Raw genomic sequence first — 17,701 nt, forward strand, 5'->3', positions numbered from 1 at the left:
AGGTGCCCTTCCCTGCACCCAGGGACACCCCCTGCCACCCTCGTCCACCGCCTGGAGGACACCAATGGATGGGGGGACCCATCCACGGTACGTCCAGGTAAGTTTTGGTAAGTATTTTTGTAAGTTTTTTTAAGTGGCATGGGGGGGCATAACTTGGGCCCCCCTACATGCCTGTGGGCCCAATGGCCATGCCCAGGGGACAGAGGTCCCCTGAGCATGGCCATAGGGCAGGGGTGCATGATGCCTGTCTTTGCTAAGACAGGAGTCATTTCCATGGGGGTTGTGCGTCAAAAAATGGTGCTAGTCAGGTTAGAGCCAATATTTTTTACTCTAACCTGACTTGCAGCATTTTGTGGTGCACAACCCCCAGTCTTCCTTTCACCTTCGCTGCCCGGTTACCGTCATTCATTTTGCCGCTAACCAGGCTCAGCACCGGCTACCGTCATTCCATAAATAAGGTGCCCAGCTGGCGTGCTGGAATGGCGGTTGCCAGCGTTAAACTTTTCGATGCAAATCTGCGCTTGTGCAGATCTGTGTCAAAAAGTATTAATATGGGCCTTAGAATTATGGAAAGGGATGATGATGAGAATGATGACAATGACATTCATTGTAGAAGATGACTCAGAGGAGTCCAACATTACCACCCAGCCTGCTCTAAAGAATGTGGCACTGCCAGCTCCAATATTTATAAGGCCCCAGCAGAGACTTGCAGCAACCCCTACCTCAGTACAATTATGCGCTGCAGTGAGGCAATCGACACACCCATGGCCACCTACATCCAGTTCTTCTTCAGGCATTGGCAGTGGCCAAATTAGAAACTACTCCTCCCCAGTTTGGGACTTTTTTACAATAAACAAACATGAGGAGAACATTGTCATATGCTCCATTTGCAACATGAATGTTTGTGGAGATAAGCCTAGTTCACATTATGATACTGGGGGCCAGATGACCCATATGAAAAAACATCACACAATCCGGTGGGAGCAGTACTTTAAACAAACTGCTGAACGTGATCACGGTGGTGAAGGTGCGGAGAGCTAGGAATCATCAGCTACACCTGGTCAAATCATAGTCAAAGGTGAGGAAAAAGAGTTCAACGTCATCCTCATGCAAAGCAACCCTGTCCCCAGCAGTGCGCCAGAATCATCCACCTCAGTGGCCTCACAATGGCACAGGAAGACTCAGAGTCAGATGGCGACACCATAGCATACAATGACTGCAGTACCACAACGCACATTGAGTTTAACACCACCTACATCTGAAAAGTCACCAGTGTCAGTGGCCCCACAAAAGAATAAAATCCAGTCTATAATTATGGCAAGTTTAGGCTGGAGGAGCCATATGACCACAATCACGCAACTGCACGTTTGTACAATTGTAATCAAATCGGGCACTTGTACGTCCAACTTTACTCACTGGTCTAGCCACCATCACAAATTCTATCCAACAAATTGATTTGCTAGGGAGTAAGGAAAGTAAATACATTTGACTTACTGTACTGCAGAGTAAGGCAGATGGATTAAGAAGGTAGGTAGAGCTTTAACTACAGAAGAATAGAGGGGCATCACAGATCTATCTACATGGGAAGAGCTCCCTTCTTTATTTATCCAAGCAATTATTCAATCATTCTTTCATTCTTTGCCTATATATAGTATTTAGCCACTATGATTTAAGCTTTACATTCTCTCATCCAGTCTTCCAGCCAAATTCACAATCCTTTAGCCATCAATTCAATGCCCACAATATTTACCATTTCTTTCAATCATCCTTACACACATCCATCTATTTACCCAATACCAATACTCATCCACTCATCCTTTTTCATACACCCAAGCATACTTTCCTTTCACTCTTTCCACCCATCCTTTTCTTTCCCATTTCCATCAAACCATCATTTTTAGTAACATTATCTGTTCTTTTGCTGAGTTGCAGATAGAAGAGGCCATAAGTAACCCAACCACCACTGTAGCTGTAATGCAGGATGTTCTTGAATCCCATCACGAAAACACCCTTATGGCTAGTGAGTAACAGTATTTGTCAGTAAGCAAGCAATTTGACTTACCAGCGCCCGTCCCTTCCTCAACATCTTCCCTTGCTCCATCTGCTCCTGCAGCGGTGGAACTTGAGCCGGCTCCTCCTAGTCCTCTGGTGGTTGGTGTGGCTATAAAAAAACAGTTTATAGATTTTAGATGCCAGATCCGATTCTTAATTTTATTAAGTTATAGTTGTATTTCAGATAGCGCCGCATTATCTTCTGTCAAAAATATCACTCTGGGCACTTTGTTGGAATGTTAGTAAAGCCAGGTGGACAAGCCAACTAAACGTTTTTCATAATAGAGAGGCAGATAAGCCAACCAAAAGCTTCACGTAATAGAGGGGAGAGCAATAGCCTATGATTGATGATCACTCACAATCATTGAAGAGCAACGAAGGGGTGGAATACAAAATGGTCAATGAAAGACAAAAAAAAAGATAATGCAGGGATAACAGGAATTAGTTAAACAAAACTTGAATAGGGGAGTTGGAAAAAAGAGACAGCATAGAAAAAGTGAACAGGGCAAAATTAAAAGTAGTATAAAAGAGGGACGAGGTAAAAGTTAGGGAATTATTAATATTAAATAATAGCACTTACTGGGATGAGCAGAGCCATCAGCCTCAGTGCTGGTGGTCGGCTCCTCCCCAGCTCCTGTCTGACCCACCAGTGCAGTGCCCTCCTTCTTGTCCTTGGGTACTGATGCAAGATGAGAAAGAAGATAACAAAAATGCATTAGTGCTACTGTTACTCTCCACAAAATTATTATATAACAGGCAAATGCAATAAAATTGTACTTAAATCAGATCACCTGTGGTACTATACTAGTATGATCAACTATCATAGATTTGGCTATACTCCTAAAATCCCAATTCCAGATTTCATTAAGAAAATCCACATCTTGATCTAATGCATTGCAATGAATGATCTTTCATTCTATTCCCATTTCTCAAGCCCCTTGATGGACCAACTCAGTCTCCCTTTTTTGCAATGCATGCATACTTGCATCAATGTGAAATTGCTTGGGACTGTATGCGCTACATAATGTCACAGAGAACGCTAACTCACTGATATCACTAATTCACTATGGAGTTAGGAGAAGGACAGAGGAGTCTGTCTTGCAATGGCTTCTTAAATATTAATCCAAAGCGATGCCTACCAATGAGTATAAAAATCAATGATGTAGCACTGAGCCCCTAGCTAGCTCTAACTTGTCCCATAATAAATAATAATAAAACATAAACTAAATGTAACTTACCTCTAAGTGGAAGCCGCATGCTATTCAGAAAAAAAAGTTAGCATTCTAGACCACAAAGACAATAAAAATATAATAATCACCAAGCCCCGGGATCGCAATACCTAACAGGTCGAGCAGGTTGTGCTCGTGGTCGATGCTACCCACCCAGAGGTGCGTCAGCTGCTGGGTGGTGTGCTGGACATGGTTGGCAGCTCTTACCAAGCAGTGCACACTAGCCCAGCACTGCTGATGCTCCTGCAGGGGGTACCCACTTCCAGGCCTGCTGCCCGATGTCAGCATGGAGGGGAGGTGGCGATAAAAATAAAAAACAAGTGCTGCCACCTCCTCCTCACTGAAGATAGGGTGAGGCTTCACCCCTTGACGGTGGTGCCTCACACAAGGCAGATGGCTGCTGTTGCCTTGCCGCTGCTTTGCCATGGTGCTGGGTGGGTGATAAGGAAGGGAAAAGTAAATAAAAATACAAAAAGTCACAAAAAAACACACACAAAAAAACAATGTAAAAATAATAAGGCACTAAAAGAAACACTAATACAATAAATAAAAAATAGAGGTAGATGAAGTATGGGGTAGAGGTTTGCAAAGATTGAGGGCAGATAGAAGTAGAAGTGCCAGCACAAAAAAAAACAGAACAAGATGGCCAGGCCCTTGTGAAACACATAGTGCTGTTTGCGCAAGGTTTTGAAGGCGAGTCTTGATTACGCATTGCATGTGACGTCAAGTGCAATGCGAACGGGTGCAATGGAGAACTCTGCCTGCTAGCAGAACCCCTTGTTTTACAAATTGTTTGGTGGTATCACAATTCTTTCTTGCTGCATGATCAGTGTTGCTGTTGGGATGTTGCTAGTTAGTGGCTGCTTTGTCATACATTGAGTTAGAGGAAGATTTAATACTTTTATTATCAGCTTTTAGTTTCCCATGTTTATGGGCAAAATCAACTGTTTATATTTAAGAACATTAGATCAGGGTTAAGCAGAGCAATGCATAAAGTGGGTTCCATACAGTTTCATTTTCCCTAATCTGATCTAAAGATCTTTCTGTAAAAGAAAGCTAATCAATCAATCAATCAGAAGACTCCATAAAGAGTTTGTCAATTTAGAGATGTGAAAGCATTGAGAAACTCTGTAGAGATTCAGTGCAAAATAATTTCAGACAAAGAGTCTTAGAATTAATCTAAGTATCAAATTTAAAGTAGCTTCAAGTGAGTCTGAGAAGTATCTCAGAGAGTGTCTGTGAGAAGTCATAGAGTCTCAAACTGGGGAACAGGATCGGTGCTGAATGAGCCAAGCTTCTTTCTCTAGCTTCTGCTTCTAGCTTCCAGCTTCCCACACTGATCTAGGAAAACGCATGTTATAACAACATAATTTTGAAAATTGTAACTTCTTTCTTTATCTCCATCACCAACTCGACCAATCAGGCTTAACTGTCTTCATGAGAAAAGGACAGCTTCCATTGGCCAATCTATTGCAGCAAACAACGATGAAACATTTTCATTTATCATGTTCCAATGTTGCAATTAAACTATCTACTAGACGCCATTTCACACCGTTATATAAGAAATAGGAGGGAAAAAGGACATGGTTCGTGGGCCTTTCTGCAGAAGCGCTTGAATGTTTACAGTACTTTTGTGGACTACTGAGTGAGGGTTGCTGTGGATGGGTGTATGTGTGGTGCCGCTAATTTGTTGTGCATCAGGGTTTGTGTGTGGGATGTGTGTGTTTGGTGTTGTGTGTGTGTTTTGGTTGTGCGTGTGTGTAGTTTCTGTGTGTGCGTGTCTCTGGATATGTGTGTATCGTACGGGTGCTGTTTTGCGTGTGTGACCATTGCAGTCCGTGCCGGGTGTGTGTGTTGCATGTGGGTGTGTGACTTTCCCCGTCCCTCCATTGTATGCTAGGCGGATGTACTTACGGTTGGCAACTTTGTCGCTTCCAGTTCAAATTCCATGGCCACCGCAGACTCGCGTGTGTCCCTGGAGGTGAGTGTCTCCTTATATACTGATCATTTCCAGCCAGGCTTTTTGTGGCGGTCTGACCGCCCCGGAAAATGTGGCGGTCTGCTAACTCATAATATGGTGGGTGGTGAAATGCTTTCAGCTGGCAACCGCCGTTGGCGGATGACAGATCGCACTGACAGTAGTGGTGTGGAACTGGCTGTGTTACGGTCAGTTCATCGCCAGGATCGTAATATGGCGGTCTCCACTGCTGGCTACTGCCAGCATGGTGGTACGGTGACCGCAAACTTGTTATGAGGGCCTATGTGCTTGATTGTGGCATTCTTTAACTAAAGCTTACAGTTATTGTTACCAAGTCCTTCTCGGCTGCTAAGATAGCACAGAAAAGGTCAAATAAATGCAGTTCTCCCTCATTTTCTGGCCTACCTGTTATTTCTGCATGTTTAATTTTACACCTAACATTTTGTTAATTACAAACATTGTTCCAGTAGTCACTGGAACTGCGACTATCTCAAGTGCTGTGGAAAGAAAACAATCGCTAAATTTAAGATCTGTAATTTCTAATGATTCATAAGCGATGTAAAAGCATTTTAGATTCCCATGAACTGGTATTTCCATTCTTGAAAAGCTACTTTTAGAAGCAAGAAAATATTAGTTATCTACTAAATAGTTGCATTCTGTAGGTGACAATTCATAGGATAGCTAAGCTAGTGGGTGATTTGCCCAATGTCAATATGTAATTGAGAGACTACACCATCCAGTACCACTTGTCAACTAGCTGCGACATTCAAAAATTATAAAGTTGCATCTAGGTTCTGCAAAGCATGAGCCACTACAAACTTGTTTTTCAGCACTTTAGAGGCTCAATCTGTTTCTTCCAAACAGTGAAAACGAACACATTTTCTAAATAATTTTAATATGGTGATTAGTCTGGTAAATAAATGATCAACAGTTCATATGTAAAAGTTATTAAACCTCCGAATGTTTTGAACAGCTTTCAAAGATGTAGCAGCCTCCTTTGAACAATCACTTCTGTCTTTTTTAGATTCATTTTATTTCCAAAGTGAGTGATAATGAGCCATGAGAATTTTTCTGTCATTGTGGAAAATGCATATCTCCAGTTTGGTAAATAAATGGTTTCCCCTCAAAATTTGCAAACCTGCTCACACGTGTCCATTGGTTCTGATAGTTTTTTAGCAGATCAGGATATTGTATGTATAGGTGATTACGCAGCTTTTGGAGCAGGGACCCTAAATAAATATTTGTGGTTTAGGGTGTAAATGTTACCTACTCATTCAGATAAAAGGTCCCTGCTATTTCTACGCCCAGGTAGATGTACCTTTGCCATAAGTAAATATCGATAAGGAACCGTAGATCAAAAGCAATTAATTGATCACAGTTTAAACTTTAGTCCTTTGGAAGTCAGTGATGAGAGTTGGTGTGAGTTTCAAACCTTTTTTCAAGACCCTTTTGTAAGTCAATCTTTACTACTATTCAACACAGAAGATTTAGCCAGTTTATTGGTACAAATCATTATTCAGAACAATTGCATAAAGCATGTTCCATAAACAAAAACTTCCCTATTCTAACTTATGGAGAATGAGAGAAAAACATCAGTCGGAACCTGCAATGAGCTCTAAATTTGAAATGTGAAAGCATTAAACATTTTTAGCATACATTTTAGATCTTAAAGCAGACCTTCCAATAAAGAGAGGTTCAAGAAACTCAATGGAGTCTCAGAGCAGAATAGAGTCAAACGAGGGAAATAAAGGGTCTCTCAGAAGGGATCTGAGAAGCATCAGCAAAGGGCTCTGCAGAGAAGCCTTTAAGAGAGAGAGGGAGGGAGTATCCCTCCTACTCAAGGAACACACATTTTTATTACATTTCATATCAATAGTTTGCTACACTATGTTCCCATCTCTCAGTAGCACTCCCAATCAGGCAGCAGTGTCATCATAGGGAAAGGTCAGCTTCCATCCTCTTAGCAGTCTGAAGACAATGACTGTCAAGCATTAAACTTCTAACAAAACACATTATGGATACATTTACTTAGTTGGAGTACGATTTCCACTGTTCACTTATTACAAGAGAAAAACTGTTCATGGTTAGGTCCCTACATTTCAGCATTTCTCACCTATTCTAAATAAATGCATTATTGTTCATATGAAGCATTCTGAAGAAATCAATTTAAACAAGGTAATACATTAATACATCTTAGCAAACTACGCCTATAGGAAAGGTCGAAGTATAACAATATCTCGTTAATTCATGCCTTTCTCAGTCATTGAAAGTTTAACATTCACATTTCTGACTCAGGTCAGGGTAAGAGTAAGAAAGGAAAATGCCTTCTTAAGCCTCTTTAGCTAAATACATGTATATATGAGAGACTACTGCTCACAATTGCATTTAAAATACAGATTTTGTCTCAGGTCTACTTGTTTTATTTCTATATAATAATTGCGTTATTTTCATTATTATAAAAGCTCCCTAGCAGCTATCCAAATAGTTCCATAAAACCTTGTTTATGAAAAACTGTGAAGTAGCTAGGACATCGCAAAGCCCAAAAGGCATTATCTGGAATTCATAGCCACCATTCGCTGTCCACCATGTGCTCTTCTTTTTGGATTGTACATATATGACTGCAGAAAATAAGAGCACCTGTTTCCAAGTCCATGAGACATCTGAAATTGCAGCGAGATGCTTACCTTTTGTTTGTGATGCACATCTCCTATGTCCTGATATTCTTTGTGCTGAAATCTTTATAATGTAACTATTTCATGCTTCTGATAGATACACCGAATAATACAAAACTTTGAGTTCAAAGTAACTGTTTCAAATGGCCAACTATTTTTAGCATTGTGTTATCATAACTAGGGAATTTTGATTATTACCTGATTTTGTGGAATGTGGATTAATTCAAACCCAATGACCTCCTAGCCTTGGTCCAATATTATCATGTAATTTGTGGGGTCAAGGCTCTAATGGATCAAGATATTAACGCCCTGCTGTCAAGCCCCAAGTTAATAAAGATTTGCACCACAACTGACAATGAGGACCATATCCACACGTTTATGCAGAAGTTCAGGTATTTTTTAATGAAGACGTGTGGTATTTTGTTTCTGATTTGAGATTTGCAAATTACCTAAACCTAGAATCATATAATCGATCATCTCTAAGGATTCATGGACATTTGACCACAAAAACCGACACACACTCTACGCTGGTATTTGCCCATGGTGATTGTTTTGTTTTGTTTTCCTTTTTTTATAGGACTGCCCCCCATGTCTCTGTTCTCCTGCCCACACACAGTTCGTCACTTCCAACTGCAGTGCAGTTTAGTTTAAGTAGATTTGCAGGCATTTCATTGTGGAAAAACACTGACACATTTATCAACACCAATATTTGCCCCTCCAATGATTGCTGCTTTTAGAGGGTGGGGGTTTGGTGTACCAACTTGGTGGCACACTTTTGCTGGTATATATTTCTGTACCTGCACTTCTGTGCCCATTTAAACAGAGCTGCACTTGGAGATGGTGAAAAGTCCATGTTCATGGTGAAGAGGGGATTAGTACCTGCAGCACCAACTTAAAAAAAGAAATGCAACAATAACTGCAAAGCAAACACCAGTATTGAAAGAATACAATTTTAGCCTTGTAGTGCCATGTAGTAACTACTTGAGTCTTTACCAATACATGGTTCCTGAACAGGAGTGTGCATGTGGGATGTGTGTAATGAGAGGCTCAGAATGGAAGGTGAGTTACACACCTAGATTTCTGCAACAGGACCTGGGGCAGGAGTTGTTCAGAGCCATGTATGGCTGGTGTAAGATTTACTTGTTCAGAGGAATGCAAGCCATGTTAGTATCTCCCAACTAATACCCTCCCTTCACTTTAGATGCAACGATAATATAATCATTGTCTCAGTCTGGGTGCATGAAGTTAACTAGTGGGGTCCTGAGACCTTTCCTGTTGATTATTACTCTTCCAATTATTCAAGTATTTTCCAACCAATCAACTACATTAATAATCGTTTTAAGTCTTTCAAAGTCTAAGATACTCAAATTTGGGAATCAGGCTGTTCCTCCATCCCTACAGTGGTGCTGGAGTCACAAATCGAGAATTTTACTATTCTGGTTTTACTAGTGGCAGATGAAACATCAATAAATGTGCTGAGTTTTAGATGGCCCAGTTGAATTGCCACAAGCTGAGATGGTGAAGTTTTTTTCCTGTGATCTAATGTTCTTTATGGACAGCCAAAGTTTTTCTCCTAAAGTCAACTCAGAGAAGGACTTTGATCCGTATCTGCATAGTGCCTTGGGTTCTAATACACAGGCTTGTGCTGTTGTTTATATTTACCGTAACAAATTATTGAGCTTTATAACATTGGAGCGATTTCATAATTTTTTATGTCAGTAGCAGGCAATCGTGGATGATAGCCTTATGTGCAATAAAACAGGAAAATTCCAGCAGATGTATGTAGGAGGCTGGCCCTCTATGTAGTGTGAAAAGATGGGCACTGTGGAGGGGATCCAGGGAACACATTTTGGTTTACTGGGGTACAAACTAGATCACCTAGTGCTCTAACTTTTAAGGTAGCTTTGTTGAGCAGTAAGGCAAATCTTGGATAAGTGCAAACCATTTGTTGTACCCGCAGCATCAATCTTGCAACTCACACACTCAAGGGAACAACTCGAGACCAATTTATTAAAATACTTCTAATTTTAAAATTTTAAAATAATTTTTAAGACTCGGATCATCAGAATTGGGTAAGTACATTTCAAACTGTGAAATTTTTAAGTTTAATAAAAATAGATTTTTTATGCGTAATAACTCACCATAGGAATCAGTGGAGTATCACCTTTTAAAATACATATAACATTGTACAGTTGGTTTACCAAGTTCTTCTTTTGCAGGTTTGTGGAGGTTGTCGGTGGGCGCACTGTGCTAGCTGGAGAAGTTCAGACAGCTCCCAGCTTCAGTGGGAGCAGCCGAAGAAAGTCTCTGGAGCTGATGCAGGGCCACGGTGAGGGACCACTTGGAAACAACACTGAAGGGTAAGTTCAAAGATGAATTCTTGGGGTCCCCTTAGAGTGTCGAGGTTGCAATGCGTGGGGGAGTCTTAGAGCACAGCAGGTTCTTTGGTGAAGGGCACAGGGCTCACTATCTTCAGGACCATCATTCACCATCTTCAGGACCATCACTCACCATCTTCAGGAAGAACCTCAAGACATGGCTCTTTTAATGAGGCCCAGACCCACCACCAGTGCATTTGGACCCTCAAAGGTCAGTAATTGGGCTTTATAGAAACTGATTGATTGATTGATTGAAGCCGGCTGAGTGCAGAGTGAATTGGTGACCAGAAACTGTGCATAAAGATGCCCCCTGGTGCAGGAGGAAGGTTACTTCAAGGATTGCTTACAGGACAATGGGGGCATTCTAGCAGGAGGTTCAGGGTATTCCTGGCACTACTTGGCTGCTGGAGGTTGCAGTGCCACCATACTTTGCACATTGATAGGGTTTGTCTTCCGGGTTGAGAGGACGCAGATTGATCCAGCTGCATCATCTGGTGTGGGTGCTAGCAGCTGGTGAATGAAGTGACCCTCACTGGCTTGATGGTTTCTTGCGGTTTTAGAGAGGTACCTCCACTCTGGAGGGAGTTTTTGGTTGATTGGTGGAGTCTGTAAGTCCACTGGGGTTTTGGTAGAGTTGTCCAGCTGTCCAGAAGCTCCTCAGTGTGATTGTCGGGTCCTGGGTGCAGCAGGCAGGGCTTGGTGCATTTTCGTGGGTGCAGCACATCCACAGTCTTCGTCCTTTGGTTCTTCGTGGTGCTGGTCTTCTTTTTGTCCAACAAATCTGATTTCCTGGTCTAGGGATGTGCACTAAATACTGTATTAAGTGGGTGTTTTGAGGGAACCTGGTAGTGACCAATGGGTCATCTACCTTAGGGTGGCTACACCCACTGTGTGACCACTTCAGGTAGGCAGAGGTCACATCCCCCACCTGATTGGCTATTTTCCTTCCATTCAAGATGAATGAAATTAACTTGAGTGTCCACCTTGCAGGCACCACCTTTAGGGGTGGTGCCTGCCAGGTGGTGCCACTCCGCCTGCCCTTTGTGTATTTTCCCGCTGTTGCTCCTGCCAAAAGTAGGGGTTTGAAATGGGGTGGCCATCTGCTGCTAGCAGCAGGCCTGGGCGTCAAGTGTCAAAGGTGGTAAGCCCTTTGAAGTTCACAGCCAGGACAGTGCACATTCCTGAGGTAAGGGGTGTTAGCACCTCCACCCAGGAAGGGCATTCTTCTACAATCCAGAGAGATGGATCTCTCTCCCAAGGTTGTAGATTGAACATCTGGTGGTGGCAAGCTCGACAGAGCTAGTCAGCAACCATGCAAGGGTAGTTATCTTTTGCAGGGGCACCTCTAAGGTGACCACTGAGTACATTTTATAACAAATCCGCCACTGGCACTAGGGGGAATTTATCATTCTGAGTTGTTTGATACCAAACAGCCCAGGGTTCAGAATGGCCATCATGTTACTGTGAAACACGTACTGACCAGTGTCCAGCACATGCATTTCAAAATGGCTGCTCTGTTCAGTAACCATGTGCCAGGTTTGGCACGGACACAGTGGGGGCATATTGCTCATAAAGCTATGCCCTCACATACGATATAGTTCACCCTGCCTTAGGGCTGAAAGGCCTGCCAGAGGGGTGACGCACTTATAGTGCATGCACGTGTGGAGAGGAGTGGACAGGGCGCACAGGCAGTGTGCCATGTCGGGTTTTCACTTTACATTTGCATCAGGGCACTTAGCCTGCAATGGCAGTGCTGGGTGTACCTGCATGCAGGGTCCTAGAGGGTTGCACAATTATTGCTGCTGCCCTCAGGGACCTATCCTTAGTATCTCCTGCCCTGCGAACCTAAGTACCATTTACTAGAGGTGTATGGGAGCAACCACAGGTGTCTACAACTGTGCCATGTCATCACAGCAGTTTAGGGGAAGAGCTCTGGCCCAGGGAACCTGGTTACCAGGGACATTTGGCAGTATCGATTTCAAGGCTATATCATACATCAGGCAAAAAAGTGGATGCTAACCATGTCAAAAAGAGGCCTTCTTTCACACTAACCCCCCCCCCAATGAAAGAGGATGAGACTCCCCTTTCCGTAGTGAGTCTTCACCATCTAGGTGGAATAACCTGGAGAGGCCATTTGCATTAGCGTGGGCAGTCCCAGGTCTGTGTTCCACTTGAAAGTCTACTCCCTGTAGGGAAATGGGCCACCTAAGCAGTTTGGGGTTTTCACCCTTTATCTGTTGTAGCCACTTGAGAGGCCTGTGGTCAGTCTGAACTATGAAGGGAGAGCCAAACAGATATGGCCTCAGCTTCTTGAGGGCCCAAACTACAGCAGAAGCTTCTGTCTCTATGGCACTCCAATTTTGTTCCCTCAGGAGTAGTTTCTTGCTTATAAAAGCAACTGGCTGGTCATGTCCATCATAATTCTTCTGGGAAAGAACCCCTCCTATCCCCATTTCAGAAGCATCTGTTTGGACTATGAGTTGCCTGGAGTAATCTTGTGCTTGTAGGACTGGAGCAGAGCACATGGCATTCTTCAGAAAGGCCTTTTGACAACTCACTGACCTTTTCTTGATGGTTAGTTCTGTGAAAGGGGCAACTATGGTGTCATAGTCCTTCACAAATCTCCTATTGTACCCAGTCAAGCCAAGGAATGCCATAAACTGTGTCTGGGATGTGGGATCTTCTCAAGCCAGAATGGTCTGGATCTAAGGTTGGAGGGGTTGCATTTGGCCTCTGCCAAATAGGTGGCCTAAGTAAACCACTTAACCTGCCCTATCTGGCACTTACTGGGCTTGATAGTGAAGGCCTGCCTTCTGAGGAGCCTCAAGGACCTTCCCTCAGTGGATCAGGTGATCCTGCCAGGTGGGACTACAGACAGCTATGTAATCCAAATAAGCTGCACTAAAGGATTCCAGTCCAGCAAGGACTTGGTTCACCAACCTCTGGAAGGTGGCAGGTGTATTCTTTAGTCTAAAATGCATAACAGTGAACTGATAATGCCCATTAGCAGTAGAGAATTCTGACTTCTTATTTGCTCTTGAGGTCACACCTATCTGCCACTACCCAGAAGTCAGATCAAAGGTACTCTGATATTTGGCTTTCCCTAGTCTGTCTATGAGCTCATCAGCTCTTGGAATTGGGTGGGCATCAGTTTTTATCACAGAGCTAAGACCCCTGTAAACTGCACAAAACCTAATTTCCCTTTTTTATCCTTTTTAGTGAGGTTTGGGGACTAAAACTACTGGGCTTGTCTGGGGGCTCTCAGAGGATTCAATGACACCCAAATCCAGCATCTTCTTAAACCTCTGCTTGAATACTCTCTCTGACATGGTCTGACTGTCTATAAATCTTGTTTTTGACAGGCAAGCTGTCACCAGTGTCCACGTCATGGGTACAGCAGTTTGTTTTTCCAAGGGCCGGAGAGAATAACTCAGCATACTGGTTGAGGACTTGCCTGCAATCAGTTACAAAACCATCTTGGGGGTTGCTAGAAAGGAGATCAGGGAAAGGCTCACTCTCATCCTCCTGTCCCTCATGTGTAACCATGAGCATGTTCACATTATGTTTGTCTAAGAAGGGTTTTAGGCGATTGACATGTATAATTATTTTTGGATTTTTGCCACTGCCTAGGTCAAATAAATAAGGGACCTCCCCTTTCCTTTCAAGAATGGGATAGGGCCCAGATCACTTGTCCTGGAGGGCCTTTGGAGCAACAGGCTCCAACACCCAAACTTTCTGCCCTGATTGGAGTTTAACCATAGCAGGTTTTTGGTCATACCAGAGGTTTTGCAGCTCCCGGCTGGCTTGTAGATTTTTGCTGGCTTTCTCTGTGTACTCAGCCATCTTTGAATGTAGGCGAAGCACATAGTCCCCAATATCTTGCTTGGGCTCTTTGAGAGGCTTCTTCTAACCTTTCCTAACAAGACTTAGTGGTCCCCTAACAGGGTGCCCAAACAAAAGTTCAAATGGAGAGAAACCTACTCCCTTTTGTGGAATTTCCCGGTAGGCAAACAGCAGGCAAAGAAGCAGGACATCCCATCTCCTTCTGAGCTTTTCAGGGAGTCCTCCAATCACGCCTTTTAGGGTATGGTTAAATCTTTCAACCAGCCTGTTTGTCTGAGGATGGTATGGGGTGGTGAACTTATAGATCACCCCACATTCCTCCCACATGTGTTTTAAGTATGCAGACATGAAGCTTGAACCCCTGTCTGATACTTCCTCCTTAGGAAACCCCACCCTGGTGAAACTACCCAGGAGAACTTTTGCAACTGGAGGAGCAGTAATGGTCCTAAGAGGTATAGCGTCAGGATACCTAGTAACATGATCCATTACCACCAGTATGTATCTGTGTCCTGATGCTTTTGAGGGTCAAGGGGGCTGACAATGTCGACCACTACCCTTTCAAAGGGTACCCCAACCACAGGTAATGGCATTAAGGGGGCCTTGAACTGTCCACTTGCTTGCCATCAGCTTGGCATGTAGTGCAGGACTGGCATAGGTCCTTCACTTTTTGGGACATCTCTGGCCAACAAAAGTGCTAATTAACCTACTCCAAGCCTTATGTTGGCCCAGATGCCCAGCTACGGAAATGTACCGCTAGAGTGAGGAGAAATTTTCTGAACTGCTGGTGCACTATCATCCTTCTGGTTGCACCAGGCTTGGGGTCGCTGGCCTGAGTGTACAGGAGCCCCTCCTCCCAATAAACTCTGCAGGTACCATTGACATTTTCTAGCTTCTCCTGTACAGTTTGCTGCCTCAGGTGTTCAAGAGTGGGACAGGTTCTCTGTCGTTGTCACAGATCTTCCTTGGAGGGTGACCCTGGGACCAAGAGCACTGGGTGATAAGACCCAAGCTCTTCAGTTTTAGTTCCCTCCAAGAAGGTGGAATCCTCTTTCAAAGAATAGAGGTCCTGATTTTGGGATCTGTTTTAAGGCTGGTTCCCCAGTCTTCCTGTCTTTCCTCTTGGGAGGCTGGTTCACTATTTCAGGATCCAGCTCTCTTTTGTGCCCTAGTCTTGACACATGTCTATTCTGGTATCTCTAGCATTGCTGCCTGGGTCTTCAGTTCTACTTCAGCCAAGGGGTAATGCTCCAGGTCATTTCTAAGCAGGCAATCTACTGTGATGGATGTGGGCACAACCACTTCATTTTGCCCTACTACTTCCCCCCAATCAAAGGTTTCCATAGCCATGGGATAGAACTTTGCTTCATTGTCAGCATTGGTAACAGGATAAGTCTTCCCGACTAGGAACTGATTTGAGTGGACCAAGTACTGAGTTACCAAGATAACACTAGCCCCTGTGTCTCTCCAGGCTTCTACTTTCTCTTCATTAAACACAGGGTGCTGCCTATATTTTTGCATATTACTTGACCAGGCGGCACAGGGTAGTGACTAATTCTTTATTTGCATGATTAATCAAAATCTTTGCAACACAAACTGAGTACATGATCATTGCAAGTACATGCTTGCAACAATCCATAGATTTGAACAGTGCGTGACGTTTTGAACAAAATCATTAAATCTATTACGAGCATTAAGTCACATGAAAGTCCTCTAAAATGTTACGCTTATTGTCTAATACAAATTGCAGTCTGATTTCCCTTTTTTGTGTGCAACAAAAGGGAGGGTATGACATATTTGAGTCCCATAAATGTCTGATTTGAGTCTGTTGCAGAGAGCGCTGCTGGTACCTGTTGTATACTGACTTTGGGTCTTTGGCTACAGAATTCCATAAAGCTGCAACGAAAGGGCTCATTTTATTTCCTCTTATTTTATACCAGGTCTTTATCGTATGAATCTTCCTGTCTAACTGTTGTTGTTTGAGGCCAAACTCTAGCCTAACTTGTGAAGGGAAAGCAGTGCAAGGGAGATGAAAAACTTCCTTATAGATTTTTATTTGCCGCCGTTCCAGGACTAATCTTTCCCATGTAGTACGGCGCTTCTGTATGTAATGGCTAGTAAGAGTTTGGCAGACATAATAGACAGTAGAGGTTTATAAGATGGCCCGTTTAACCTTTTGGCAAAAGCACAAAAGGCAAATGTCAACACTTCACATTTCTGTGCGATATACTTCTTTTGTGGCAGAAAATTAAGTTTGTTGTCTATGTTGAGGCCCAGGTATTTGTAGTGACTGATCGCTTCCAATCCTCCCTTGACTAGCTTAAGTTTTAAAACCGGGTTTAAGAAGTGCCCCATGATCATAGTTTTTGACTTTGTGGTATTAATTTCCAGTTTATTTGTTATTGCAAAAGTGGCCAGGGTGGTGCACTGAAGCCCTATTTTTGTATGGCTTAGTAGAACTATGTCACCTGAGTATGCGAGATGTGATATAGGCAGATTGCACAGCTTCGGGGAGTGTGAGTTTGTCGCATTCAGCTTTGGCGAGAGATCAGCCATAAAAAGGTTAAACAGATGTGATGCTAGGACACATCCTTGTTTCAGACCTGTGTTTGTTGGAATCCTCCTTGAAAGTTTTGTGCATCTGCTAACTTGATCTGTACCCAGGTTTTATCAAATAGCATTTCAATGCTTCGAAGAATTCTTTCGTGCAGGCCCCAACTTCGCAGCTTGCACCAAAGGATGGCTCTGTCCACGCGGTCAAAAGCACGTTTAAAATCTACGAAACATAGATGTAGTTTTTTCTTTAGGTGTTTTGATTTGTCAGCGATATTGCTTAATGCTAGTATGTTTATCATGGTGCCATAGCCTTTCCTAAAGCCAGTTTGATTCAGGGGAACTAAGTTGATTGAATTGGACCAGTCAAGCAGATCATCCAAAATCAGTGAGGCAAAATATTTGGCCTCAGAGTCAATTAGAGCGATCAATCTATAATTGGCCGGATTGATTTGATTCCCCCTTTAAATATCGGATTAATAATGGATCCTTTCCAACTGAGTGGGATAATTCTAGTTTGCTCTACCTCCGTAAAAAGAGTTGCAAGTGGTGAAGAGCAGTATTCTGGATTAGCCTTAAATACCACCTGCAGGAGGCCATTCGGGGCAGGTGCACCATCCCTGTGTCCCTTCTTAAGAACTAGAGACACTACCTTTGTATTGTATACTGCGTGGTTCTTGCAGGTATGGTAAAGGCTTGCTTGCTCCTTTAAGTGTGGATTTACTTTGGATGATTCCTGATTCAAAAAGATGTTAGCAAGACGATTTGCCCATTTTTCTTCGGGAATTGATGAGTAGTTAATCCCTAGACATCTGGCCAATGCCATTAACCGTGGCCCAAAAAGCCTTGGAGTTTGCAGGTTTTGAGTTGAAAAGCAGTTTTGACCAAAAATTGTCCTCCCCCTCTTTCGTTCAAGCCATACCTGAGTTTCATAGTTTTTTCTTAGGGACTTTATTCTAACGCAGATGGATTCTGTGACATGCCCTTTTATTTTTCTTC

The sequence above is a fragment of the Pleurodeles waltl genome, chromosome 1_2 (genome assembly GCF_031143425.1).
Source record: "Pleurodeles waltl isolate 20211129_DDA chromosome 1_2, aPleWal1.hap1.20221129, whole genome shotgun sequence".
NCBI lineage: Eukaryota > Metazoa > Chordata > Amphibia > Caudata > Salamandridae > Pleurodeles > Pleurodeles waltl.